The following is a 6,369-nucleotide window of genomic DNA, read 5'->3' as shown; positions in this document are numbered from 1 at the left end:
GTGTTGACATCATATGATTCCTACATCCCAGACACAGGAAATCCTTTTAGATTAAAGTGTTGCAAGCACAATAATTAATACTGTGAGATGTTCAGGCTGTCTTTCTTAGTAGTTTGCTTTGTAACAGAAATGTCCAAACACGCGCTCAAAGCACTCCAAGTTTGGCTCTCCAATTACTTGTTCCTGCTTTCACATTCTTTCACTCATCAACTTGAGTCACATGCCAAGGGCATAAGACAAGCACAACCAGTTACATGGTGGGAAGAGCCTGTAATGCTAGGCTGCAGCCTGGCGCGTCTGCCTTCCATCACTACGTACACAACACGCTAACACCAGCTGCAGCATAGGCCACGGCCCGCTCCGGCTGCTTGCATGATGAGCACAGGTGCTCAGCAGATCACAGATTAAACTAACAGGCTGCCTCACAACTGGTGTACCAGCCCAGAAGCATGGGCAGCCTTGGGCATGGTGGCAGATCCTGGCTCCATCCTTTTGCAGCGTTACAGCTGCTTGCCTGCCGCACAGGTCTGAGGCTGGGGCATGAGCTGGTTGGGGCTTCTGAATCTGTTATAACTCATGAGTTACAACATGTCCAAGGTAATAAAAATCTTGCACTTGGGAAGGGGCAGTTGTCAGCCACACAAACACCATCTGTTATATTTTACAAATGAAACCAGAGCAGCAGGCACGGTTCTGATTACTTCATCAATTTCTTTCACGCCAGCCTGGAATTTCATCTGCATGCCTAAAGCAACTGGATTCCATCAGTAACTCACACTATCGGACTGAGAACTCAATCAGACAAGAGCAGACCTCCTGCCCACTACCTCTAGGTAATCAGGCTTGAAGACAAGAAATCTTCATGTTTTCTCCTGAATGGCAGGGTAAAGCGACCCCCACCACGACAAGCTGCAGTCTCCTTCTCCAGGCTGCAGAGCTGCAAGAGCCTCGTCTCAATTATTCTGCTTTGTTGGCACATTATTAATTAGGATTCCCTGCAGCAGAGAGTTAACTTTAAAATCTCACTTGCACAAATAAGGTACCTCATAGCTCTTGAAACTACGTATCTGCTGAGGAGAACTTCTTGGATTTCCTAGTAGTTTCTCAATCAGATACCACAACTAACCTGTTTACCTGACAATACCTACCCTCTGTATTTGCCCTGCACAGTAACTGAAGACTTCCCAAGCTCTAAGGCACTTCCATGTACCAACCTCAGGGATTTTATTGTCTTGGTACTCCTCTCCTAAATGAGTTTGGAACCAGCTGAAAAGGCAGGGAGGAAACGTCAAAAATAAAATCTGAGGAGGAGAGGTGCCCAGCAAGAACCTTGGAAAACCTGCTGGCAACAAAGTCACAATGAATCTGATGCAATCAGCCTGGCACTTCTCCCAGATGCTACCATCCAGCATTTCAAAAGAAGAATTGGAAAGCTGAGCAAATACTTCAAAGGCCTTTAGCAGTTCAAGGCTTAAAAATTTTTTTCTGTCTTAACATAGTTTCTTCAGGAGGAAACGTGCCTTTAAGACTGATCTAACTTTGAAGTTAGCTGTTTTGAGCAGGGGTCAGACTGGATGACATCGTAGCTTTTTCTATGATTCCAAACTTTGCCACACAGGAAACTGGGTTTTGGTTGTCTCTCAACAGAATTTGTCTCAATAGGCAGGTTGTCAAAACAGAACAGATAATCTATCTGCTATGAACTATGTCTCCAGGAGGCATTTTTCACCCTTCCTTCCTACCTTCTTTGCAATGAACAGAGAATGCACCTTCCTCCTTTTCCTTCTTAGTTCTCAAACTGCAGAACTCCGCCTGCAATTCTCTAAGCTGAAGGACCTGATGGCTTTTTTCTTTTTTTCCTTTTTTAGTCACTTCCCTGTTGAGTGTGATAATTGAATGGGGTTGGCTTGCTCTAGTTCCTAAAAAGGGCAAAGCCTTCTAAATATAGATATCAGAGAATACGTAATTAAATCAAGCTTTGTGGTTAACAGATTTCCCAGTTGTAGATGATACCCCTCTTTCCCCCTACCCCCACTCCAAATACAGCTTTATTGCAGACAAGCTGGATCTTCTCAAAGTTAAGATATTAATGGCAACTAATTGCAATTAAATAGTCTATGGCTTAACCCTCTATGAAACACTAAATTGATAGTGGATTCTAACTAATATAATATTGATTAAATATTGCACAATAACCACTACAATTAAGAAGACAGCACCTTTTATAATTATTCTCAATGTTCTTATATAGTATTGAAGTATTTTCAGAATCCCACTCACAGGAAATAGGTCACTGTTGCAGCTAGTAGAACACACTTTCTTCCTTTTTCCTTATTTTCATTCTGGTTCTTGAGCATCCATTCCCAAGAGAAGATGCACAAAGAAAAAGCCACACATATTTCTCTGCAGTTTTATACTCTAATTCCATACGTCTTCCTGAAAAACCTAGGCATAAGCAGAGGTACCAAGATTACCAAAATGAATCAAGAGGCAGTCCAAGCAGGCTTGTTATACGTTGTCTTGCTACCTTCCCCCTGCAACCGTCTTTCACTACTGAAACGGTCAACACACAGGGCCGCTCTTGACTCTTCCTGATGCCCCAATCAACTATGCCCTGCAAAATTTCCTCTTGTGTCATCCTTAGGAAGGAAGGGAACTTAGTAAGTTGGGGCATGGAAACATCAGTAACTGGAGCCAACTGTTCTTAGGTTTTAAGTTCAGAAGATGACAAAACATTTATCCCTGCAGTGTATTAGTCCTTCAAGGAAAAAAAAAAGGTACTAGATGCTGTTTTTGTTAGTTTCTTTCTTTTGCAGATAACCCCACAGCCTACTTCCAGAGTCCTGTGCTTGGAGCAGCATTTTGCCCTAATTTTTCATAGGTATAGCTGGCTACTGCAAATACAAGGTAGCACCCCCCAAGCCCTACCTACACTTATTGTTGAGCACTGCTTCAGCAATCTTTGTTTCTTTGTTGTTAGCTGAGCAAGAAAATAATTTCTCTGAAAACCAGCCATTTCTAGGAAATACCAGGAATCATTTGTATTGTTCTCTTGTTTGGATACAATGCAGAGCTTGGGCATTTTCAGATCCTTGAAATCACCTTGTAACTAAATCAGCACTTCAGATAGGAGTGGAAGAGGGGAGAAAAAAGGCAAAAATAAGCTGAAGAAAATGGCATCCTTTCTACTGAAAAACTGATAGTTATACAAGTAAAAAATATTTCTCACTATGACTAAATTACACACAGGAATCCTAGAGATTGCCTCTAGGCAAAAACTTCGTAAATGAGATTAAAGACTGTTTACAGTCTTTTACTGTAAGGTATTTTACTGCTAGCATCATAAATAAAATTGCTTTCTTTAGGAAAGTAGCTGCTGCCAGTTCAGCATGTTGGAAAGAAGTTTTCACTTTAATTACAACAGTGTAGCACCTCTATTCATAACAGGAGGGCTTTGTGGAAAAAGAATTTTGGAAAAAAGGTGTATTTGCCTCCTGAGGGGTTGAAACCCCAACTTAGGAATAGATGTAGTTTCCTAATGCAGAAGCTGGGACCTTTTATCCAGCTCCCTATAAATCTTTAGAAATGTACAGGAAGCAAGATCTCTGTCTCCTCCTCCAACTTTCTCCATTTCCCACGAAACTGCTCAATAGCTTTGAGACTCCATCTCTGCCACCAAACACTACTGACCTTTGCCATCAGTTTCCTTTAAACGGAGGGATGCTGCCGTTTGCTTTTCTACTAATTTTTACAGGAGAGGAACAATGCAAGTATGAGAAACTTGCTTGTTCTCAGCTTCCCTAATCAAATCAGTTCCTGCTGAGAAGAAAGGAGAAACCACTGCCCTTATCATACAGCAGAGATGAAATAAAGGGCACCTTTAAAGTCAAGGAGATCTGTAAGCATACAGCTCAGTCAACACTTCAGGATATGACTATTCGTTTTTTTAAAAAATGGCACAACAGTCTTGCTCATTCTTGTCCTTTCATGTTTCCAATCTAAACAAAATGGAATTTTATTTAAATGATCATCCTTTTTATAACACTTTTCTTGTACAGCTGTCAGAGATTTATTTTAAAATATGTTCCTAACTAAGAAGTTCAAAAAAAAATACCATAACGGTGCAAGATTTTTTTAGTTATCAAGTAATCATACAGTTATCAAGTAGTCGACAGAAATCCTGCTTTATTTAATATATACTTTTTAACCAACCAGATTAAAAACTTCCTCCAAAAAATCTGACTGTAGTGTCGGGCCTTCCTTTCTAATCTATGCAGTCAATTTATATAAACACATTTAACTTCTGGACTGAACTTTTAAGAATCCAAACAAGATCACCTTTTTTTTTTTCCTCCGTAAGAGGGAAACTCAAGAGACTTAGCTAGCTTTTGTTGTTTTCTGTAATTGAGATTTTTTTTTTTAGATCTAATATTTATGAATATACTGTGTAACAAAATAAGTATTCTTGTATAATTTATTTATGTGCTCATACATCAGGAAGGAATTATCAGCATTTTGCTTAGTATCTAAACCAGAAAGATTATTCTTACTAGATATAAAAAGGTCAATCTTCCCTCTTATTTTAGTTGCAATAAAGCATACTAAAAGGTATTTATATATACTATTCACAAATTTCACATACCTTAAGATTAATGTAAAGCACAAACTGTTCATTTTTAATCTCCCCCTCCCCTTCTCAGATAACTGCATACAACCATTTTTGCATTTCTAGATTAGCAAATCTTATTGACAAGGTGAGTCTACAGAAATAACTAGCACAGCAAAAGTAAGCAAAAAATATCTCTGTATCTTGTATCTCTGCACAGCATGCTAGATATCCTGCTTCTATAGCAAATTCACTTAGATTAACATTATACATGAAAGCCTCTAAATTAGGAAATGTATTTAGATTGTGCTATATAACTCTACTTATACCTACAACTGGCAGCAATTAAGCAATAGATTAATCAAACCTGAATTTCATCTGGTTAGCTGAAGTAACGTTAGCCATCAATTCAGGTGTAATCTAGGCAGAATGAATTGGGGTCTCAATGCTTTGTCAGGAATGCTCATTCCTGGTCATTTTATAGGTTTTTTTCATAGCACTGCTAGAGCCTACTTAAGGTTCTATCTTTGCTTTTGCTTTGAATTTTCATTATTTGGTATGCTGTAAGTATTTATACCAGAGTCTAAATCTAGGTACAGACAACCTTATATATCATTAGACAGTATTTTCCTAGTTCCTTTGAATTTGGAGGTCACATCAAAACCTCTGTGTTTTTATATTTCCTTGTATGCCTACAGCTTTCTTCCCTCCTGGGTCCTCACTAATTAAAAATACTGGAAATATTTTGAATCCCACAGTGGCAGAACATTATGGCGTAATGCACAAATTACTGATTAAAAAACCTACTGCGAGCAGGGATCACCTCCCAGTGTTAACAATAATGGGGCAGCACACTGTATCTCCAGCCCCTCTTGCACCATTGCTGTAAAAATGGCCTTTTGCTGTGGCGCTCTCTCTCAACACTGGTGAATGGGCAGGGAAGGGAGACTCCCATGGGCTGTTATCTGCCTTCCTCCTAGAAAATCACCATTTTTTTCCTTCTGCCGCTGCTTTGGAGGATGGATTGGGGAGATTCTGAAGATGAGCTGCACAGGTAGAGCTAGTATCTAAGAGTCCTATGGTTGGACACGGCCTTCTTTGCTGTGATGGATAATCTGTCTAATCAGATTTATCTGAAGAGTTTGAAGTCCTGTGGATTGGGCACAGGATACATATGCGCAATGATCTGAACAAACGCGTTAGATCTATGTCTAAGGTGGCTACGCTCATTTCATTTTGTATTTAAAGCGTGAAGGCCCAGACAGTCCTGCGAGAAAAGTCACCTGGAGCAAGGACTTCTGTCCCTCAAGGGCTGATCTGCTGAGAATCAGACCACAGTATGATACAATTTTACCTACCAAATATTTGAAGGGCTGGCACACGTGACTCAACTGCTAAAGATTAAGTCTAAGGCTCCAAAAGGGTAGCCTGCAGGTGCATTCAAAGACTTGCTGATTTTTCTGGGCACTGAACAGAACTAGCATCATAGATGCAGGGGATAGGGCCTGGGTGAGCTAAAGCAGGTGCAGTTACGAGGGAGTGGGGTGTATAGAAAGGAGGAGAGATGTGCTTCGCTGGGAAGAAAGATAGTCCAATGGTTATGATGTAGCTTCAAAGATCCTCTTCAAGATTTTTAAGTGACATTGACCAAAATCAATTAAGCCCATATCCTTCAAGGCATTTAAGCATCCATCTGATTTACATATCTAAATAAAAATAGTAAGAAAAAGGTAATACACTTTTCTACCCTACACAGATGATAA

The sequence above is a fragment of the Dromaius novaehollandiae genome, chromosome 4 (genome assembly GCF_036370855.1).
Source record: "Dromaius novaehollandiae isolate bDroNov1 chromosome 4, bDroNov1.hap1, whole genome shotgun sequence".
Lineage (NCBI taxonomy): Eukaryota > Metazoa > Chordata > Aves > Casuariiformes > Dromaiidae > Dromaius > Dromaius novaehollandiae.
Note: the sequence above shows the minus strand (reverse complement) of the source record.